The following is a 23,415-nucleotide window of genomic DNA, read 5'->3' as shown; positions in this document are numbered from 1 at the left end:
CCCACAATCACCCAGCAGAAATTTTCCCTCCCCAGGCCTGTTACCCCACTTGTCTGGTCAGATTAAGTAAGCTCTTGGGGCAGGGGCTGTCTCTGGTTATGTCTTTTCTCGCGCCTACACCACAGGGGTGCCAATTTTATCCAGGGTTTCTAGGAGCTACTATAATACCAACAACAATAGTAACAGTTCTAGGAAAATATGCCAGTTAATTAAATAACTTGACATAAAATGTCACACACAAAAGTGCAAGAAATTCAGCAAAGTCTCCCCTAAACTGCCAGCCCCTTTCACTCCCAGAGTTCCCTTCGCTTTTCTGCTTTCGAACCAATAACCTCTCCTCTTGTTCGGTGCCTGCTAGTAGGATTCCCGAAGTACTAATGTATCTGAATTGAACTTTCCCCATTGGTGTCTCCCGGCTTCTCTTTGTTTTTGCTCTACATTCTTCTGTAACTGTTCTCTGTGCTCCGGTGGGCTCCCAGCTCCCCTGCCTCCGTATCATCTCTGAATGAGATTTACGAGCAATGTCTATCTTCTAGATTGCGTTGGAAGATTTTAAAGACCACTTGGATACCAATAGTCACTCTTGTGGCATCCTCTTCTTCCCAAATGAGATGCTGTGTCCATGATAATCATCCCCAGACAAAATTTACTTCCACTTGAACTCAACGGAAAGGATCCATTGGTTTCAGTTGGAGCTGTATTTTGTGGAGTTCCTATTAAAACAATATCACTGGGACTTTGCTAGAATTAGATTATGAGGCAAGTTCAATAAAATTTAGGCACATCCCTGGTCAAAACAAAACAACAACAACAACCTATAATAACTGGAACTGAAGATTGTAAATCCCTATCAGTAACTTAAGGGAGAGAAACTTTTAGAAACTGTTGTTTTAAACAAAAATTTACTCAGAAAATCAAAAAGTCTGAATTAAGATGGGGGGAAGAGTGTGTGTGAAAGAGAGGGAGAGAGAAAGAGAGATCACTCTGCTGGAGGGAATCAGAAATTCTCATCTGTGTCAGAATACCTATACTTGAAACATCTAATGGGGATTCCCCATTAGGTAACCTTATAGATACAGTACACACTGGGTATAGCCAGCATTTGAGCCAGCGCTAAGACATAACCTAGCTCTGGGGTCAGTACAAAATCCATTAGGGTAGTTTATAGGACAAAATAAAGTGGGTTTACATTGTAATGGCTTTACATTTCAATGGCTTCCTGCCTCCTTCCGAAGAGCCTTGGTGTCCGTGGTATTCTTCTTCTTAAGGACTCTAGCCAACAATTGAATTATTTGTATTTAAACATTACATAACAATGGAAGGCTGCAGCCAGCAGCCGCTCTTCTGTTCCTGCAGGCCAGAGCTGTGCCTTCCAAAATGGAGGACCATCTCCAGCTGTGCAGCCCCCCACCTGCTCACAGTATCAGCAGCTCAGCACAGCGTCCAAGGTGAACACTCAGGCGGTTTAGAGTCTGACTTCACTCGTCACTTGGATGGGGTGGGAAACAGCTTTCCTGTCCCGTGAACAGTTTTGAGATTTTGAAATTTTTTTCCATCCCAAATCAGGAGAAAAAGTTGAAATTGGCGGGGGGAAGGGGGGGATTGCAAACCAAACGCCAAACATTTTTAGTCCATATTTTGTTTGGATTGCAATCATTTTTAGTTTTAAAACAATTAAAGAGGATGTTTTGACAATTTCCAAAGCTTTTTTCCCCCGAAAGCTTTTTGAGTGGAGAAGTTCATCGTAACTTGACCCTTTCCCACAAAAAGTTTCGGTTTTGACAAATTGAATTTTTTTGGAGATAAAAACCACTATGTCCAAAGATTCCCAACCAGCTCTACTCTTAACCCCTGAGCTCTGGAGCGCACGACAGCGCTGGCTTCCTGACTGCAGCTGTGTCAGTGGAACAGACGGTTTTCACAAGCCACATCAATATAGTTTAGCGCAGGGTAATTTCTTAATATTGCCAACAACTGTAGGGCACCGGAGAGGCTCAGCAACGTGACAGTTGTCATTGGTTGAGCCTCTGGAAACCGGTTGGATTTGCTGCTCCTTCGTTCTGAGGCCCCGTCTGGCTGTGTTACTGCACTGCGGGGCCCAGGATCTGACAGTCAGTGTTATTTTCATACTCTGATTCCTGCCTTTCTCAACAGGGTGTTGATAACCGGAGCAAGATCTCTGCCTAGAAGAGTTTCTTTCATCCTCAGCAGGTATTCTCCATCCACTCCTCCTGTCAGCTGAGATGGCAGAGCCCAAACTGATCAGGTTCAGATAATGTCACTCTTTCCTCTCCTTTCGGTGCAATTTATAATTTTTACTGAGAAAGGGAAGACATGCTCCATAAATCAGGATCTGAGGGATAGAGTCTCGGCACAATGTGGCATCAGTCGCTCTCTGTAGAAGATAAAGTGGTAAATATAATGCATTTTCAAACAGCCAGCGTGCAAGGCTGTGACATTGTGTGTGTGTCTGTTTCCCCTGCACATATTTCAAGAAAGGTTGTTGGAGTTATTTGAGCAGTCTCGTTTTGATAGGCAGTCAAGCCCACATAAGCCACAGCCAGAAATCCAGCCACACTCAGGGATAACCAGGGGCTGGAAACTCAGACACTCCAGAAGGTCAATAAGTCAAATACCCTGGTTGGATTCTAACAAAAAGAACACAGTAACATGTACAGCAAACCACATAAAGTAACAGAAAGCAATGGAACTATTGGACACCCAACAAGCCTAGGTACAAGGAAATTACTGCCCAAGGATATTTTTGTCATATTAGAACATAAGAACAGCCATACTGGGTCAGACCAATGGTTAATCTAGCCCTGTATCATGTAGTCAGGCAGTGGCCACTGTCAGATGCTTCAGATGGAATGAGCAGAACAGGGCAATTTCAAATGATCCATCCCCTATTGTCCAGTCCCTGCTTCTGGCAGCCGGAGGCTAGGGACACCCAGAGCATTGGGTTGCATCCCTGCCCATCTGGGCTAGTAGCCATTGATGGACCTGTCCTCCAGGAACTTCTCTAATTCTTTTTTGAACCCCGTTCTAGCTTTGGCCTCACAACATCCCCTGGCAAGGAGTTCCACAGATTGTGAGTTGTTAGAAATACTTCCTTCTGTTTGTTTTAAACCTGCTGCCTGTTAATTTCATTGGGGGACCCCTGGTTCTTGTGTTATGTGAAGGGGTAAATAATACTTCCTTGTTCACTTTCTCCATCAGTCCCCTAAGCATATTTATGTCAACATAGAATTAATATTAATCATAATAAAAAAGGAATGGATAACGTCATGACCTTTAGCACTTATAGCGAGGCCACTTAACCCTAAAGGGTCATTCACTGCCATGTTACAGGATATCAAATATAGAGGTGGGTACATTTGTTGGACCAAAACTTTTTGGCAAAAAAATGTAGATTCGGTTCCACAAAAAAATGTAACGAATTCATGTTGATGTCAACAAATTCTTATCGGTTTAAAAAACTACATTTCATTTTTGACATTTTCAAAACAAAAAACATTTTGGTTTTTCTTTTGAAAATGCCCTTTTGTTTTCAAAATCCATGTCAGGCTGCCTGGTGTGGGACACGGCTAGCAGCGCCAATCTCAGGTCAGACTGCCAGAAGACATAGCGTGCACCCCAAAATGGTGGTATATTCCATCCTAAGATTTCACCAAGCCAGTCAAAAATATCGGTTTCCAAAATACTATACTAATTATTATGAAGCCATCGACAGTCCCCTTCAGAACCTCTAGCCTGTCATGCACCACCCAGACAACCCAGACTTCAGGAATAAATGATTATTAACACATATATTAGATTCTTCCAGTTTCAAAGAACCAGAGACCCATCCCCGGTCAATATATATGTTGGGATCTTGCCAAACAGCATGCTGCAGTCAGTCTTTAGTAAACCTACTAAAGATTTATTAATTAAAAAAAAAAGAGATTAAACAGTTAAAATGAATCATAAACATTACAGTTGATTTCAAAGTTTGTAGATCAGGATAATAGCAGTGATGTTAAATCAGCCAGTTTGTAATAAGTCTCCCTGGATTACCCAAAAAAATGGGGAGTCCTCAGTTGTCATAAATATACACAGGGCAGCTGTACTGAATTGCCTTACCTGTAAGGGGTTAATCAGTTTAATTAACTTAGTTGGCACCTGACCAGAAGGACCAATGGGGAAAGAAGATACTTTCAAATGGGGGGAGGTGGAGGGGGAAAGAGGTTTTGTTTGTGCTCTCTGTTCCCTCTCTGGACGGAGAGAGGGTCCAGGCAGGAAAAACATCTCCTGGAAACATACCTGAAATGAGCATCTAAGATTACAAAAATTGTAAGTACAGCAAGGAAATGCGTTAGATTATCTTTTGTTTTACCTTGTGAATTTTCCCTATGCTAAGAGGTAATTTTATTCCTGTTTTGTAGCTGGGAAGCAGAGTCAGAGGGGAATCCTCTGTGTTTTAAATCTTTTTATTGACCCTGTAAAGTTACCTTCCATCCTGATTTTGCAGGTGTGGTTCTTTTCCTTTTTTTTTTTGTTAATAAAATTTTTCTTTTAACAACCTGATTGATTCAGTGTCCTAAAAGCCAAAGGGTTTGGTTTGTGCTCACATTGTAGCCAATTGGTTAGTATATTATTCTCAAGCTTCCCCAGGAAAGGGGCTGAAGGGGCTTGGGGAAATATTTTGGGGAAACAGGGACTCCAAGTGGCCCTTTCTCCTGAATTTTTGTCTAAATCACTTGGTGGTGGCAGCAATACCGTCCAAGGACAAGGAAAGGATTTGTGCCTTGGGGAAGTTTTAACCTACGCTGGTAGAAATAAGCTTAGGGGTTTTTTCATGTGGGTCCCCATATCTGTACTCCAGAGTGGGGAGGGAACCCGGACATCAGTGCATTGTTCAAAGCTTCTCTTTGTTAGAAATCACAGTCCAGAGATGTGAAGCAGGAAAGAGGCCAGGGGATGATGTCACAGTCTCCATTTATATCCCTCAGTCCATGTGCATGGAAAGTTACAGTCTCAAACATGGAGTCAGGGATCACATGTTCTACATGTCTTTCTGAGTCATGAGGCATCCTCTGCTTTCATGCTCTCTGAGGCGGTCTCGGGAGGAGCCGATTGGAAGAGTTGATTCTCCTTAATGGCCCATCAATCATGGCTTGTTGGTCTTGATTTAAATCTATCTGGTGGGTGCTACCCAGGAACACAACATGTCTGAAATACAAACAGCAAAGACTCAACTTCATGTTGAATGATAAAACACGCCTGTAAACAGGATAACTTTGTGCAACAGATCACAACTTTTCCAATGATACCTTACAAGGCAAACGTCGTATAAGATTTATCACAGTCGTGCAACAGTAATTATAGATCAGTGGTTGCAACAGTGTCGGTACATCAGTGGTGAGACCCTAGTATAAACCAGGCCATCTCTCTTTTTACACAGTGTCACAGTCTGAGGCCTGGTCTACACTGTGGGCGCGGTGGGGATCGACCTAAGATATGCAACTTCAGCTACGAGAATAGTGTACCTGTAGTCGACGTATCTTAGGTCAACTTACCTCACGTCTTCACAGCGTGGGGTCGACGGCCGCTGCTCCCCCGTCAACTCCGCTTCCGCCTCTCACCGCGGTGGAGTACAGGAGTCGACAGCAGACCGATCGGGGATTGATTTATCACGTCTACACTAGACGCGATAAATTGATCCCCGATAGATCGATCACTACCTGCCGATCCAGTGGGTAGTATAGACGTACCCTTAACAAAATGTTTCCTTCAACCGGAAATAATTTTTTTTTTTTTTTGATTTACTGAAATTTTCGAAAAATGCTGTTTTCAGCTCAATCTAAAACAATGGTTTCACATTTGCTCGGATATGCCAGCAAATGCATTAGTTGCCCAGCTCCGATCAAATGATCACCTGAGAGGCCAGGAAGGAATAGCTTGCAGCACAGGCCAGTTGTTTAGCTGTATTTTTCACATACGGGGCTGATTTTTTCTTTTTTACTCTGCTTTTCATTTTGGCGTGTGGCCTCTGCCCTCCGAGTTCCTGATGTGTGGATGAGAGTCTTATCATGAGATTTCCAGCACAGTTTAAGAAATGCAAGAGCTGAAAAGATTCAGAGAAGATCTTGATCAATACTGCAAGTGCTGGGTACTTATCCAAGCCAAAGCTTTGTACACGTTAACATCTCACTAACCTCTGGCATTGGCCAGCACCTGAGGAAAGAGTAATAGATTTTAAAGTTAAACAGAACCACTATGCTCATCTAGCCTGAACTCCTGCATAACGCAGGCCAAAGGACTTCACGAGGATACTAGACTACATGGGCTAATAGTTTCACAAGAAGCAGGACTGGCTAATGCTCTGTTTGGATCAGGCAGGAGATAGGATAACAGGCAAGACAGAGGGAAGTGGGATCAAACAGTCTGGGAAGTAAGTCCCATGGTCACTTGTGTATTCATCATTCTCAGGTTCTCTAGGATTTCTCTAGTCCCCAGTGTGCAAAATCCAACAAAAACAACCCAACACCACCCAGAGCAAACCTTAGCGCCCTTCCACGACCCTACCACCCCACTCCACCTCGCTCTTCCCTTCAGCCTTCTCAAAGTCTGCATTCGCTGAACTCTGTGAATCCACATGGTAAATCAGCCCAGAGTCTGAGACTGACAAGGTAGTTTAGATTAAAAGGTTTCACTTAAACCTCCCCACAAACCAGGCAGACTTCAGTGGAGAGAAAAAGTTAAGCAGCTCCAAATAGCAAAGAATTGGGGCTTCCGAGTCTTGTGGGTTTTTTTCCCCCCCTAAGAGTGCGGGTACTGGGTTTAACACCCTTCTGCATCAGCGCAGAACTTGCATCGCTCTCCTCACCCTCCAGGGCTTCATCTCATCTTCCTTCTGCGTGGCAACCCAGAGCTCAGCTCCTCACATCTCAAGCATGTGGAGTCTTTACTTCTTCTTATTCTCCCCCTTTTACAGATGGGGCACTGAGGCTCAGATTAAGTGACTTGCCTTAGGTTACACAGGAGGTTTGTGGCAGGGACAGGAATTCAACACAGATCTCCTGAGTCCTACTCCAGTTCCTAACCACAAGGCCACCTCTTCCAGGCTATTTACAGGTGCCAAGAAGCATCAGCAAAGTAGCCCCAACATCAAACAACGCCGCTGGCTCCCTGGTCATTTCAGGATCCAGTTCAAGCCTGTCTTTCTTGGTGTTAAGAGCATTTTGTTGGACTTGCTCCCGATTATCTTGCTGACTTTGTCTCTTCTCTGCTCACCGAGCGCCAATCTTCTAACAAACCTCCCCTTGTGGCGGCAGCTCTTGTTGCCTGAAAAACCTGAATCTCCCAGCCCTGGCAATGCTCCATCTCAACCAGGAGCGTAGCTTTTTATTTCTTCCTTCACCTTAGCCTCTGTGTTCCTCTCCCCTGTGCAATGGGCTAGTTTAACATTGTCACTGTCATGTGTCACGCTGAGCACTTTGAGAGAGCTGGCCTGGAAGAGGCGACACACAAATAAACCTCAGCTCCTTTGCGTGAAGGCACAGTGGGATGAAAGTGGGCAAAAGGAAATTTAGCCTGAACATCAGGGAAGACATGTTCTAACAGTGAGATCTGTTTGGTGGTAGAATATTTATTTGCTCAAGGGGGTCCATCAGTTTAAGTCACTGTCTATGTGGCTTTGCAAGGGGGTGTGAACTGCAGCACACACAGAAGTGTTATGTGGTAACTATCTTGTGTAGACCCTGCTACTGCAAACGACAAGGTAACTAGTTCATGTTGATGTGGTCCAGCTTGAGATGGGACTATGTTAATGCAAGCTAAGTACCTTTTAGTTCATGCTAGCAGGGTCTACAGGAGGCAGTTGCCACTCAATACTTTTGTCAGGGTTCCTTCCCTACTCTAAACTCTAGGGTACAGATGTGGGGACCCGCATGAAAGACCCCCTAAGCTTATTTTTACCAGCTTAGGTTAAAAAACTTTCCCAAGGCACAAATTCCACCTTGTCCTTGAACAGTATCGCTGCCACCACCACGTGAGTTAGACAAAGATTCAGGAAAAGGACCACTTGGAGTTCTTGTTTCCCCAAAATATCCCCCCAAGCCCTTCATCCCCTTTCCTGGAGAGGCTTGAGAATACTTGACCAACCAGATAGGTAATAAGGTGAGCACAGACCAGACCCTTGGGTTTTAGGACACTAAAACCCAATCAGATTCTAAAAAAACAAAAAAACAGACTTTATTTTAAAGAAAGAAAAAGTAAAAGAATCACCTCTGTACAAATCAGGATGGTAAGTACTTCACAGAATAACAAAAGATTCAAAAACAGAGGATTTCCCCTCTAGGCAAAACTTTAAAATTACAAAAGCAGGGATAAACCTCCCTTTTAGCACAGGGAAAATTCACAAGCTAAAACAAAAGATAATCTAACACATTTCTTTGCTATTACTTACTATTTCTGCACTACTAGATGCTTAGTCCAGATACGCTTACGGAGATTGTAGCAGGGTGAGCACCTGCTCCAGCCCTGAAGGAAAAGGCCTGCAGAGGGCTGGGGCTGGGGGAAGGGAGCAAATCCCTGGCTGATTGGGGGAAGTGGCTGCAGCTAGGGCCATGCCCCAAACAGACTGACTGGGCCTTATAAGAAGGCCAGGGCAGCCAAGATCTTAGCAGTCTCTCCTCTAGCTGTGGAGGGAGACAGGCCTGGCTGCTGGAAGGTTGAGAGGTACCTGGGAGTGGGGTAGGGCTGGGGAAAAGCCAGGGGAGCTCCAGGCTGGCAATTCCCTAGGCCGCAGGGCCTGGTTCCAGGCCCATAGAGGTACTGGATGGTAGAAGAAGACAGTAGGCCAAACCCCCCTTGCCAGTGATGAGTGGCATACACTGCAGTCTGCCCCAGGGAATGGGGCTAGTTGGTGACTGGCAGTAGCCTTACAGTGAGGCAAGGTGGGAATAGGGGGTGGGGATAGGGGGTGGGGGTTCCCCTGGCTGGGGAGACCCAGAACCTGAGAGTGTGGGGGTACTGCCAGGGGGGCAGCACCCCAGAGAAAGGAGCACCGGGGTCCAGGAGGGACACAGGGGTGTAGCAGGTCACTGGCTGACAGAGGGTACTCCAGAGGGCTGGTGAGCTAATTCCCATAGATGACCAGCAGGAGGCACCGCAGGGGTGAGTCTCACATGTCTACAAAGATGCATTTTTCCTGCCCTGGTTCCTTGCTGACTCTATGAGAACAAAACAAAGACACAAACAAAAACCTTCCCCCACAGATTTGAGAGTATCTTCTCCCCTTATTGGCCCTTTTGGTCAGGTGCCAAGCAGGTTATCTGAGCTTCTTAGTCCTTTCCAGGTAAAAGAGGGATTTTATGCTCCCCTTAGCTGTATGTTTGACAACTTTAATGCATGTTACAATGTAGACTCCCTGTAGTCCACTCTGAGGGCTAGGTAGACAAGCCCTAAACTGAGCCTAGACACTTCACTGGAGAATGTATTGTAGGGAAACAGCATTTTATTTTGAGTCCTGGGATATCTGGTGCATTGTTTTCTTAAAGCCCCAGCTCCTGGATTCACGTGATTATATGAGAATCTTAATTTTCGTTTTTAGTAAATTTCTAGTCCTTATGGTTCCAGTGAAAATGGGAACCCTAAAGGCTGAAAGGCAAGTCACACTGCTTGTCATTTACAATTTCATTATTTTTAAGCCCTGTCTCATAATTCTGGGGGTTTGGCTCATGACTTTTGGATGCTAACGGTTGGCAATACTGGAGAAAAATCCTGTCCTTGGACCAGCTGCTTTCTGGACCCACCTGGAGGAGCAAGGTTGTGGGACTGCAGGGGGAGAGCCTTTTAAGCCACCATAATGCTGTAATTTGAGAACCTGGCATCGCTGGGGTTTAGTCTAGTGCAAGAGCTTTTAGTGTGCAGCAGGCTAATAAACTTCTAATGAACCTGCACCTGTGGGGGGGGGGGGGGGAGGAGAGAGGGCTGGAATCATCATCTTCAAGTCCTTATAAGACCCTGACTTTCCCCCTCCATTATACATGACTGGGCACACTGACAGCACCCGGTAGCTAATTACGATATCTACTAATGCATTGGTGGGGAGATGGTCAAGGTCATTTCCACCAATAATTTCTATGTCCCAGGCTGGGACCTGCCATCTGGAGCTCAGCAGCTGATGACACAGTACTTGGATGCTTTATGAGTACAGTAGGTAGGTAGGTCGGTCTTTCCTGGACCTGCTACCAGCTTCCGTCCTGCCTTTTGCTTTACGTGATGTGCACAGAACTCCTCGCTCCCCCACCTTCCAACAGCTCTCAGAATCGCTCCCCGTGAGAATCAGGGATTTATGGCCTTAAAGATACCTGCCTTGTTGTTTTTCTCTGAACGCTGGTAATAACTAGCTTGTTCAAAGGCTCCTGGATACCATCCCTGCGACACAGGAGACACCCTTGCAAAAATTCCAGCCAACTCCATTAGACTCCTCCCGCTGGCCTCTAATGGTTTTTATTCTCCTCTACTGGGTGTTAGCTGGAGGGCCTGGTGCGCCGTTCCAAAACCTGGTGGTCAACTGGAACCAGCAGGGAGCAGCTGAAAATTTGCAACTGGAATTTCCACTTGAGTCCCCTCTGATACCTTAAGACGTAAGCGCACCTCAGTATCTGCTTGTCAGTCCAGGTGGTGCTACAAGTCCTTATCAAGCGAGACAAGACATCCCTCTGGGCACCACATCACAGCTTTGACTGATGTCTCTTCAGAGGTGGCCTTCCTAGCACATTGCAATGATGTGGTGGCTCAGGGCAGAATTAATTACAGTGCCAACGAGACCACGACCCAGGCCCAAATTCTGCTGCAGGGAGCTCCAGTGTCTCTCAATATCAGATAAGTTAGTTGAGAGACATTCCCCCTGTAGCTCAGGCAGCAAATATTAGGGGAAGAGAATCTGGATTCTCTCTTTGTGGCTGTGTGGTGCTGATATGCAGCCTAGTGACAACTGTTTAGGCCTAACAGGGTGTAGCTGTGCGGCAAAAGAAGAGTCTCCACAAACAAATAGATGTTGTCTGATGATTAGCAGCCTCCTAAAGCGGATTAGAGACACACGCCCAGCCCCTTTGATGCCTTCTTGTGGTTCATCAAACCCACTGATGAGTCAGAGTGGCAGGATTTTAATACCTCCCCTCTGAGCCATGTGCAATCCCATGACACTTGGTGGGACGGTCTCCAGATCGGGATGTGCTCCTGCTGAAAGCATGGTCTCTTTGGCGTAACACAGGGCCAGTTCCTAACTATGATACACATGTACAATGGCAGGGACATGGAATAAAAGTCTTCTGCCAAGCCACGCTTTCCATCGCTGCTTAGACACAAGACTCAGTCTCCCTCTCCCTGGCTTGGGAAGGCGAGAGACAATATTGCATGGTTTTCTGCCGGCATGATTTATGGGAAAGAAATTGCAACGTAATGAGCAAGACTGATGGGAACTTTACAGGAGGCTTTTTATGTAATTAAAACCAGTGCATTGAAGATTGGAAATAATAACACTGGCTCCGGGCCGGGGCTGCTTCTGGCCCTCCATCTTAGACCTTTAATACCAGCTCACCTCCCTGCTCTGTCGGCTTCCTTCTCCGCACACCCCCAGCCCCGAGCACTGGCTGCTGGTTTTCCTCTTTCCTGACTGTACCCTGGATCATTTCCAGAGCGGATTCTTTTCCATCAGAGCCTGGAGGGATCATGAACGCTCGCTCTCTCTCTCTCTGTGTTTTCAAACCATGAGTGCAAGCTATAGCGGAGTATTGAGGTGCTTTTCTCACGTTGCCCTGTTGCCGAATGTAATGGCAATGCCGGCAGGCCGGCACCTGGATCTCAGTGCAGCGGGAAGCAAACTGAGCTAGTAAAACCAGTGCAAGCAGGGGCGGCTCTATGTTTTTTGCCGCCCCAAGCACGGCAGGCAGACAGGCAGCTTTCGCTGGTCACGTGGATTCAGCGGCGTGCCTGCGGGAGGTCCGCCAGTGCCGCGCCATCGGCAATCCCGCCGCCTAATTGCCGCCGAAGCCACGGGATCGGCAGACCTCCTGCAGGCACGCCGCTGAAAGCCGCTCCCATGCCTGCCACCCTCACAGCAATGGCAGGCTGCCCCCCGCGGCTTGCCACCCCAGGCACGCGCTGGTGCCTGGAGCTGCCCCCGAGTGCAAGGGTGTATCTTATTGCAATGTCGGTTTGGTGTCCATGATGTATTTATCCCAAGGTGCACAGGGGACTGAGCATCTGAGCTTGTTTTAACCAGGTGCTTTAGAAATACCATGTAGCAGTGTGGGACTCACCGCTGCAGCGCCTCCTGCTGGTCGTCCAGGGAATTAGCGTCTCCAGCCTCCGGAGCGCCCTCTGCAGGCCGGTGATCCGCCTTGCAACTGGCCCAGTGTCCCTCCCAGGCCCTGGTGCCACTTTCTCTGGGTGCTGCCCTCTGGCAGTAACCCCTTTTTCTTTGGGTCTCCCTTTTCCAGGGAACCCCCACCCACTATTCCCACCTCACCTCAGAATAAGGCCACTGCCAGTCACCAGCTAGCCCCCGCTCCCTGGGGCAGACTGCAGTATAGGCCACTCATCAGTGGCAAGGTTGGGTTTGGACCTGCTGCCTTGGCCTACCCCTGGGCTGCCCTCTGCAACCCCCAGTACCTATTGGCCTTTTACTAGGCCACAGCCTGGGGCTTTCCAGGCTGGAGCTCCCCAGTTCCTCTGCCTTTCCCCAGCTCTGCTCCACTCAGGTACCCTGTCTCTTAGCTTCCTGCAGCCAGGCCCATCTCTCTCTGAATGCTTGATAGGGCCAGCTGGGCCCTGACTGGGGCATGGGCCAGCTGCGGCTGCTTCCCCAATCAGCCTAGCAGCTTTTCCCTTCCACCCGCCCCCCCTCAGGGCTGTCTTTAAACCCCTCAGGGCAGGAGCGGGGTGACCACCCCGCTACGCACCTCAATGCCTTTTATTCAATGAAAGAAGATACACAAAGGAAAAGCTAAGCCTGGACTCACCAGTGAGTGCCGGCAAAGGGGTGATGCAGGGGCAGAGAATGGACTCTTATTGGCCTTTCTCTGCTGTCTTCCATCTGAGGTGCTCTGAACCTCTGCCTGCATCAACGAACTGAGCCCCACAACAGAGTTACCTCTGAGAGGTAAGGGCCAGAATCCCCACTGCACAGACTAGGGAAACTGAGGCACCGAGAAGGCAAATGACTTCTGCGAGGTGAGACACAGCCCATGGCAAGGCTGGGAATACAACCAAGATTCCCAGGCCCCGATCCTTCACAGATGGATAGACTGGGAATAACAAAAAAGGAAGACGGAGAGGCCTATATCTCTTCCCCGCCCCTTCCCCCAGCCACCCCCACCATAAGGTAGAGCCAGGTAGAGGCTCATCCATGTCCTATTGAAGATAATTGTTCCTAGACTGTGCTTGTGGTTTTTAGGTACCACCCTATGGTTTGCAATAAGGATCCCTTTCCCAATCCTCCGCTCTCTAAATCTTCCTCTGGGGCCTGGACCAAGCATCCCAGTCCAGTTCACCTAGTCAGCTTTCCTCGAAACGATTCATCTCTTGAGCTCGGCTGAGAAACCAGCTCGCTCATGGGAACAAACATCTCATGCTGTTCTCCCTCCTAACAACCGTGACTGTTAGCCCAGGCTGAAACATACGACATCAGCAGCGTAACTCCTGATTTCTATCTGCATAAGGGACGTGAGAATCAGGGGAAGCGAGCATCAAAAAGGCAAGAATGAATTCAGAAAGAATTTGCCAGAAAATTCAAACCACAATCCATGGGAAGTGTTTCTGCAGAATCCATCCACCTCGACTACTTTTTTGTCTGCTATAAAATGGTGTGTGTGTGTGTGTGTGTACACACACACACACACACACATACATACACACATACATAAACATGCAAATTAGTACATGCATGAAAGCCTCCTGCGCCAGATTCTCAGCCAGTGGCTTAGTGTAATTAGGGTCGCCAACTTTCTACTCACACAAAACCGAACACCCGTGCCCTGCCCCTGCCCCTCCTCTGAAGCCCCGCCCCTGCCCTGAGACCCCGCCCCCCACTCATTCCATCCCCTCTCCCTTTGTCACTCGCTCTTCCCACCCTCCCTCCCTCATTTTCACCAGGCTGGGGCAGGGGATTGGGGTGCGGGAAGGGGTGAGGTCTCCGGCTGGGGGTGTTGGTTCTGGGGTGGGGCCAGAAATAAGGGGTTCAGGATGTGTGAGGGGGCTCTGGGCTGGGGCAAGGGGTTGGGGTGCAGAAGGGGTGGGGGCTCTGGCTGGGGATGCGGGCTCTGGTGTGGGGCTGGGTATGAGCAATTTGGGGTCAGGAGGGGGCTCCGGGCTAGGGGTGAGGGGTTTGGAGGTGGGAGGGGGATCAGGGCTGGGAAAGAGCATTGGGGTGCGTGGGGGGGTGAGGGCTCTGGCTGGGGATGCAGGCTATGGGGTGGGCTGGGGTTGAGGGGTTTGGAGTGAAGGAGGGGGCTCCAGGCTGGGATCGAGGGGTTTGGAGGGCGGAGGGAGGATCAAGGCTGGGACAAGGGGTCGGGTCGCGGGAGCGGGGGTCAGGGGTGCAGGCTCGTGGAAGCAGCGGTATGTCACCCCTCCGGCTCCTACATGTAGGTGTGGCCAGGTGGCTCTGCACACTGCCCTGTCTGCAGGCACCACCTCCACAGTTCCCTTTGGCCATGATTCCCAGCCAATGGGAACTGCAGGGCCGGTGCTTGCAGCAGTGGTAGTGTGCGGAGCCCCCTGGTTGCCCCTCACACTAGGAGCCGGTGGGGGGACATGCCGCTGCTTCCGGAAGCCGTGGGGAGCCACAGCAGGCAGGGCGCCTGCCTTAGCCCTGCTGCGCTGCCGACTGGACTTTTAATGGCTCGGTCCAGGGTCCCTTTTTGACTGTGCATTCTGGTCGAAAACTGGATGCTTGGCAACCCTAAGTGGAATACCAGTGATTTACTATTTGCACAGAGTCTAGCAGAATTAAACCCCGACCTTACTAGGCTCTCTCAGCACTTCCACAATATGAATGTTAAACAAGAATAATTCCAGTCCAGTACAACAGAAACAGTCTCTCATGCTCCGTGTTCCTATATGCAGTGTTGTAGCTGTGTCAATCCCAGGATGTTAGAGAGACCAGGGCGGACAAGCAGGGCCGATGAGATGGGCGGGGAAGTCGGTACCAATTACCGGGGCCCGGTGGTCGGGAAGGGGTCCCGGGGCGCAGCTCCCCCCCCCCTCTCGTCGGCCCTGTTTAGCCTGTCTGCTCTTGCTGGGGAGCCCGAAAAAATTCTGGGTCCGGCTTCCCCCCCTTCTTGTCGGCCTTGTTTAGCTGGTCCGCCTTTGCTGGGGGGGCCCAAAAATTTTTTTTCACCGGGATCCGAACCCACTCTCAGCAGCCCGGGGGACAAGGTAATATCTTTTTATTGGACCAACTTCTGTTGGTGAGAGAGACAAGCTTTCGGGCTACACAGAGCTCTTCTTCAGAGAAGTTCAAAAACTTCTCTCTCTCACCACCAGAAGTTCATCCAGTAAAAGATATTACCTCCCACACCTTGTCATTGAATTCCTTTAGGCATTTTTGCTATTAATAGCATAAGCAGACCTACCATTTTAATAATCCTATCAAATTAATACTTTTCATTATGCTCAGAACACAACATGGAAGGGCTAGTTTATGCTCCAGGCCTACATGGAATAGAAGGAAAACATTTGCATTGAAACTTTTTTTTTTTTAATGGGAAATGCCTTTTCATTTGAAATGAAAACTTTCGGCAAAAAAAATTAAACTCATTGTCATTGAAGCTTTTAATTTTTTTTTTTTTTTTATGAAAATGGTCAATTTTTTTCACTGTTTGAAAAGGCTTGACTCTGGGCCAAATCACTCACTTTTTTTCCCCCTGGGAAAAAGGTGGGGGTGTGCAGGCATGTGTATATGGTGAGGGGTTGATCTGTGTTCCTCCCATTTCCACCAAAACAAAACAAAATTTTATGACAGTTCATGGAAAATCAAGTTTTCATGTCTTTTTGTTTTTAAATAGTGCACCAGACTTTCTGGTTTTGATCAGCTCTGACTAGGACCTTCTAGCCGTACATAGCCAAACCCTGAAGTAAGGCGGGGCTAAACCTACCTTACTACCCCATGGCTGTGTAAGACCTTCCTAGATCATGACTCAAGGTGAGGGGAGAAGAAAGGGGCTCATATTTCCTCCCAGGAGCAGGTCAGCCAGGAGGGGTAGGGAATAGGTAGTTCATTGACTAGCCACTGGAGCTAACTGGATGTGATTGGGGAAGTTTTGGGCCCCACACTACAAGAAGGATGTGGAAAAATTGGAAAGAGTCCTGTGGAGGGCAACAAAAATGATTAGGGGGCTGGAGCACATGACTTATGAGGAGAGGCTGAGGGAACTGGGATTGTTTAGTCTGCAGAAGAGAAGAATGAGGGGGGATTTGATAGCTGCTTTTAACTACCTGAAAGGGGATTCCAAAGGGGATGGATCTAGACTGTTCTCAGTGATAGCAGATGACAGAACAAGGAGTAATGGTCTAAAGTTGCAGTGGGGGAGGTCCAGGTTGGATATTAGGAAACACTATTTCACTGTGAAGCACTGGAATGGGTTCCCTAGGGAGATGGTGGAATCTCCTTCCTTAGAGGTTTTTAAGATCAGGCTTGACAAAGCCTTGGCTGGGATGATTTAGTTGGGGATTGGTCCTGCTTTGAGCAGGGGGTTGGGATAGATGACCTCCTGAGGTCCCTTCCAACCCTGATATTCTATGAGTATGCTGCCTCTTGGACAGCACATACCTCCCCCAACAGCAGGAAAGGGGAGCTCCAGCCAGAGTTGTTCTGTCTCTAGGGTACAATCCCTTCCCAGTGCTTCTCTTACCGCACTGTCCAGTCTAGTCCTAAGGGGCTTGATCCCACCACCGCATGGATCTCAGGCTGTAGGACCACGCTGAGCATTGCAATCAAAAGCCTGCCTGCGCAGGAAGGGCCAGACCCCGCCCGCCCGGAGAAGTGTTCCACATGCGGCAGACTAGGATCACATAGCTCTGCACCAGCGCGGGAGGATTCTGTCCAGGGCCATCTCTCTGGTTTGCTGAGCTGGGAACACCATAGGCTGGCAAGCCATCAGGTATGGCCCTTCTCCAACAAGGCTGCCTGCATCCGGGGACCTGGTACTCGTAATGCCAGCTGTAGGGTTTCTCTCAGGCCCCTTCCTGTCTGTGTGGACGGTCCTGATACCTGCAGCCGGTAAGGGAATTTGGTGGGAGGGGCATCATCTGCACCCAGTCACTGCCTTCTAGACATTGCATCCACTGGGAGGGTGCCACACCCCTGGTGCCTGCTGGAGAACTAGGTGAGTGCACACCTATTCTCCAGCGGGCACCAGGGGTGCCTGACCTCTGCTATATGGCAGCCTTGTGTGCGTAGCTCTCTGGACCAGATGCAGCTGGGAGCCATACGGGTGGGTCCCCGTGCCATGCTCAGCCTTATGGCGGATTCCATCTGCATGGCAGCGCTACCCTTTGTGCTATTGGCAGGATCGGGCAGTACATGAACAAGGGATACAGACACCCTATAAAACAAGCAAAACACAGCAAATCTTTGCCTGCTACTTTTGCATTATTAAAAGACTCTTCCAGATCATTGGGAATCGTGACACATTTCCCATTTCATACTTGGCACAGCTGTTCTGCTAGCGTGTTATTATACGATGCAATTTGGTGAGAATAAAACTTCTGAATAAAATAGGAAATTGGGTTTCTCGCTTCATCCCAGGGAGCAGATTCTGACACGCCCTGCATCCAGCTGTTACTTTCTGTGCCATTTCCCAGTCATTAGAAGCCATGGATTTGGTTGCCCTTCCCTCCTTGCTGTCTAAAACCTCCTAATCACTTTTTTTTATTTAACTAAACAAAAACATTTATTCCTTAATGGCTTCTCTTTGTTATGCAAATATGCTTAGCTCCTACCCAATGAAATGCATGTGTATGTGAGACATGGAAAGTCTGCATTATATTTTCATAGATTTCAAGGGAAGAAAGGACCATTAGATCATCTAGTCTGACCTCCTGTAGCACAGGCCAGAGAATGTCACCGTTACCCCTGCACTGAGCCTAATAACTTGTGTTTGACTGTCACTAAATCATCTCTTCCAGAAAAGCAACCAGCCTTAATTGGAAGACTGCAGGAGATGGAAAATCCACTACTTCCCTTGGCAGTTTGTTCCAATTGTTAATCACACTCCCCGTTAAACATTTATGCCTTATTTCTAATTGGAATTTGTGTAGTGTTAACTTCCCGCCATTGGTTCTTGTCTGCTTTTCTCTGCTTGATTAAAGAACCCTTTGTACCTGGTATTTTCTCCTCGTGAGGGTACATACACACTGTAATCAAGTCAACTCCCGATTCTCTTTTGAGAATCTAAACAGGCTGAGCTGCTGAAGTCTCTCACTCGGGCATTTCCTCCAGCCTCAAATCATTTCTGTGGGTCTTCTCTGCACACTCTCCCATTGTTTATCAATGGGGACACCAGAACTGGACGTAGCGTTCCAATGTTGGTCTCACCCATGCTGTATAGAGAGCTACAATCACCTCCTTTCTCCCTACGCCTGTTTATACAGCCCAGGATCAGATCAGCGCCCCAGGGCCCACTGATAATGTTTTACAATTCTGGATCCTGCTTTTTTCCCATGTTCCAAACAGGGCCGGCTCCAGGCACCAGCTTAACAAGCAGGTGCTTGGGGCGGCCAAGGGAGAGGGGCGGCACCTGCAGCAATTCGGGGGTGGCAGGTCCCTCACTCCCTCTAGGAGCAAAGGACCTGCCACCGAACTGCCGCAGCCGATCGTGGCTTCCCCCCCCTAATTGCTGCTGCCAGTCGCGATTTTTTTTTTTTTTTTTTGCTTGCAGAAATGGAGATATCCCATCTCCTAGAACTGGAAGGGACCTTGGAAGGTCATCAAGTCCAGCCCCCTGCCTTCACTAGCAGGACCAAGTACTGATTTTGCCCCAGATCCCTAGGTGGCCCCCTCAAGGATTGTGCTCACAACCCTGGGTTTAGCAGGCCAATGCTCAAACCACTGAGCTATCCCTCCCCCTCAAGTCCCATTGACTTCAAATGCTGGAGCCGGCCCTGGTTCCAAAAGTGTAGTCCGGCAACCTCAGGAGGAATTCTTGTAAACTGCTGGATAACTTCCTATTGGTGAAATCCTAACCCTCCTTAAGCCAATGACAAAACTCCCATTGACGTCAATCAGACCATATTTTTAATATGCCGCCCATAAGAGATGTTTCATATTTATTAAAGCTCAGGTGAGGGGCAATACAGCACCTTTACTAACAATACAGGAGCTGGAAATGCTCTCCCCGTGGGCCCAGTGGACAGTAGCTTACTGATCAATCCAGTAATATACATCCTAACTGGGGGACCCAACTTCAGATCTGTTTCCAAGCCCACTGGAATCCGTGGGAAGGCTCATACTGGCCCTTAGTGAGATCTGATGGGGAAGTTTACCTGTCCTCTGTCTCAACAGAATTGGAGGATTTTTATGCAAGCCGTAGCTTTTTATTGTTCCATTTTTTTTTTTAATAAATGTAGTCCATGGACCATAGGGACACATCTGGAGCAGCTACGGGAGCTGTGTTCATTTTTATCACCACACATCCACTGTGTAAGCCTCAGGGCAGGTTCCTTCATATTTCTATGTCTTGTACTGTTGTATCCCATAGAAGCTTTGTGCATTATAAACGTGGGCGGCGGGTGGAGCCCCTCTTCAGAGACGCTAGCCCCCAGCTCTGCCCCTTCTGCCTGCGGGCCCTCCCATGGTCAGAGCCCCGCACCGTGCCTCCCCTTTCCAGGCCCCAAGCCGCAGTGGGGAAAAGCATCTCTGACTCTCGTCTGGAAGAGGCTTTTGATATGCCCCATGCAGGTTCCGGGGTGGCTGAGGAGGCGGTATTTGCTACTCAGCTTCCTGGGTTCATCAGTAATCTCTCTGGAGTCCAGGGAGTAGCACATCTCGCCTCCTCAGCTGCCCCGGAACCTGCATGGGGCATAATAAAGTAAAAACTTCCCCCGCCAAACCTTGCAACCAGGGTTTGGCGGCCGCGGCAGTGCCAGAGGAGGCTAAGCCCCCCCTGGTCTATTATACCTGCCGCCCATGATTATAAAGCTTCATAAGTTTATGAAAGGGATTGTAGGACGTGGTCGCCTGAAAGAAACGGGGACTGAACTCCGTGACACAAGAGGTCCCTGACAGTTCTATGTTCTTTTCATCGAACGGAGACATTTTCCAACATTTAAGACCAGAAGGGAGCACTGTGATCATCTGGTGGGACCTAATGCATAGCACAGGTCAGAGAACCTCACTCAGAAAGTTTGGCTCAAACCCATAACTTCCGCTTGAGCTAGCGTACATCTTTTAGAAAGATATCCAGTCTTGAGCCAACACATCTCTAGGTACATTTTTACAGTAGTTAACTACTCTCCTTGTTAAAAATTTACATTTTATTTCTAGTCTGAAGCTGTCTAGCTTCAGCTTCCAAGCACTGGATCTCTTTCTGCCTTTTTCTGCTGGATCAAAGAGCTGCCTATTACCAGAAATCTCATCCTCGTGTATGTATTTGTAGACCGTCATCAAGTCACCTCTTATCTTCTCTTGGATAATCTATAGCGCTTAGTCTCTCAGTATAAGGCAGGTTTTCCAGACCTCAAATCATTCTTTTAGCTCTTTCTAATTTGTTAACATACAGTTTTGAAATATGGGCACCAGAACTGGACGCAGTCATCTGGTAATGGTCTCACTAATGCCATATACATAGGTAATATCACCACCCTGCTCCTCCTTGCTATTCCCCTATTTAAAAATCCAAAGATCACATTCACTCTCATAGCTATAGTATCCCACTGGCAGAATTGTTAAAATGGTTATCCACCCTGAGTCTTGTTAAGTATCGCTGCTTCGAAGGGTAGAGTTCTCCGCCTTAATTTTAAGGTTTATTCATATGGCTGTAGAAAGCCTAAATATTTTATGACTGCCTTGGCAACTTGTCTTGTTATGGGAAGAGCACAGTTCTAACATGAGGAACCTTCTTATGTGAGATTAATTTTACATCTTCAAATATACTCTAGGTCAGATCCTCAGCTCGAGTGAATTGGAACCACTCTACTGATCATAGAATCATAGAATATCAGGGTTGGAAGGAACCTCAGGAGGTCATCTAGTCCAACCCCCTGCTCAAAGCAGGACCAATTCCCAACTAAATCATCCCAGCCAGGGCTTTGTCAAGCCGGACCTTAAAAACCTCTAAGGAAGGAGATTCCATCACCTCCCTAGGGAACCCATTCCAGTGCTTCACCACTAATGACTAGCTGACACTAGTTGTGGATCTGGCTCACAATCAGCAAGTTTAAGTTTCTTCTCAACAGGACTTCCTCCTTTCCTTAATGCTCTTGTGATGTGAGTACCATTGCTATTAGGGCTAGCTGTCAAGGGACATCCCTAACTGGCTCCCCCTTTTTAACTCAATGTTAGAGGATGCTAGTCCATTTGACATACTATAAACTGTGGTCATGGGCTACTTTATAATGTCTCTACCCAGAATAAACTCATGTGTGACCTGCAGCAGAAAATACCACTCTACACACTCGGCTGCTTTTTTCTGAATTGACTGAAATGCAGAGATATAGATCTGTGTTTCATCAGTGTATTGTTGGCATCTGAGTCTGTAATGTCTTGTGATCTTAGGCAGATTTTGATCCACAACACGAATCTGCATGTAGCACTACATCACATTTGTCCTAGTGCTCTAACTGAGATTAGCATCTGGAGGAAAAAAGGGGCTGAAACTAGAACTTGTTTGGAAAAATAATTTGTGAAAATCTTATTGCTAGTTTCATAGATTATTATTATTGTTATTAATAATAATACTTAGTTGTGTTACCATACCAGCTAGGAATGCCTAGTCATTGTCCAGGATTCCATTGTGCAAGGCACTGTGCAAACACAGAACAGAGAGACAGCCTTTGGCCCCATACAACGTATAAACTAAATATAAAACATGAGATATCAGATGGATACAGACAATCGGGACAAACAAGGAAACAATGAGACAACACTGGTCACCATGACAGGCAGTGGTCTCAGCTCACCAGCCGCTTAACTGTTGTCAAGCTTCTTGTCAGAATCATGGAGAAGAGAGTTTTATGGAGGAATTAGAAGGAGGATAATGAGGTGGCTGTGACAGGCAGGGCCGGCGCTTCCATTTAGGTGATCTAGGCGGTTGCCTAGGGCACCAGGATTTGGGGGTGGGGTGGCATTTTGCCGCTCTCGGTGGCAATTTGGTGATGGGGGGTCCGTCTGCGCTTTGGGACTTTAGCGGCAATTCTGCGGCGGGTCCTTCATTCGCTCTGGGACCTGCCGCCGAAGTGCCCCAAATACCAGGAGCGTGGAAGGACACCTCCCCCACCGCAGAACTGCCGACGATGACTGGGAGCGCGGAAGGACCCCCGCCTAGGGCGCCAAAAACCCTGGCGCCGCTCCTGTGTGCAGATGTTTATAGGGAGCTTCTCCCAAGTGTGAGGGCCAGCGTGGGAGAAAACACAAAAGTGCTTGTTTGAAAATTTAACAAGTGGGCAATGGAGGCTGGCATCATGGACCAATCGGAGGTGGGAGTCGACATTTCGATAGTCGACTGGTGAATTTTTATTTTTATTTTTTACAATTTTTGAGGAATTTTGGGTTATTTTGTTTTATCCATGCATGGGGCTGTGACTCCTGCCGCGGGGGTGGGGGTGGTCCTGATGGGGTTGCAGAGCAAGCCTACCCAACACTCATCCTGCAGCAGCAGCTCTTGACCCAGGCAGCTGGGGTATTGTGACCTGGCACACAGGGTCTCAGGACTCTTCAGGCAGGGCCAGATTTAGGGACAGGCGACCCAGGTGACTGCCTGGGGTGCCGGGCTGGGAGAGTGCCGGGCTCGGGATGCTGTAAGGTATTCTAAAGTTTAACAAATGGAGGGGGCAGGCACAGAATATGCTCCTCGCCTGGGGCACCATTTGGTCTAGGGCCATCTCTCTGCTCAGGTGTGGCTTGTCTGCCCCTCTCATGAAGGAGCAGCTGGGTCAAATTTGAGAGAATGGTATTGTGACAATTGGGCCTACACATTTACCTGAATCGTGAGCTCAATTATAAAAAGTATAAAGCAACAGAGGGTCCTGTGGCACCTTTGAGACTAACAGAAGTACTGGGAGCATAAGCTTTCGTGGGTAAGAACCTCACTTCTTCAGATGCACTTCTTCTTCTTGCATCTGAAGAAGTGAGGTTCTTACCCACGAAAGCTTATGCTCCCAGTACTTCTGTTAGTCTCAAAGGTGCCACAGGACCCTCTGTTGCTT

This window comes from Trachemys scripta, chromosome 6 (assembly GCF_013100865.1).
Source record: "Trachemys scripta elegans isolate TJP31775 chromosome 6, CAS_Tse_1.0, whole genome shotgun sequence".
NCBI lineage: Eukaryota > Metazoa > Chordata > Testudines > Emydidae > Trachemys > Trachemys scripta.
Note: the sequence above shows the minus strand (reverse complement) of the source record.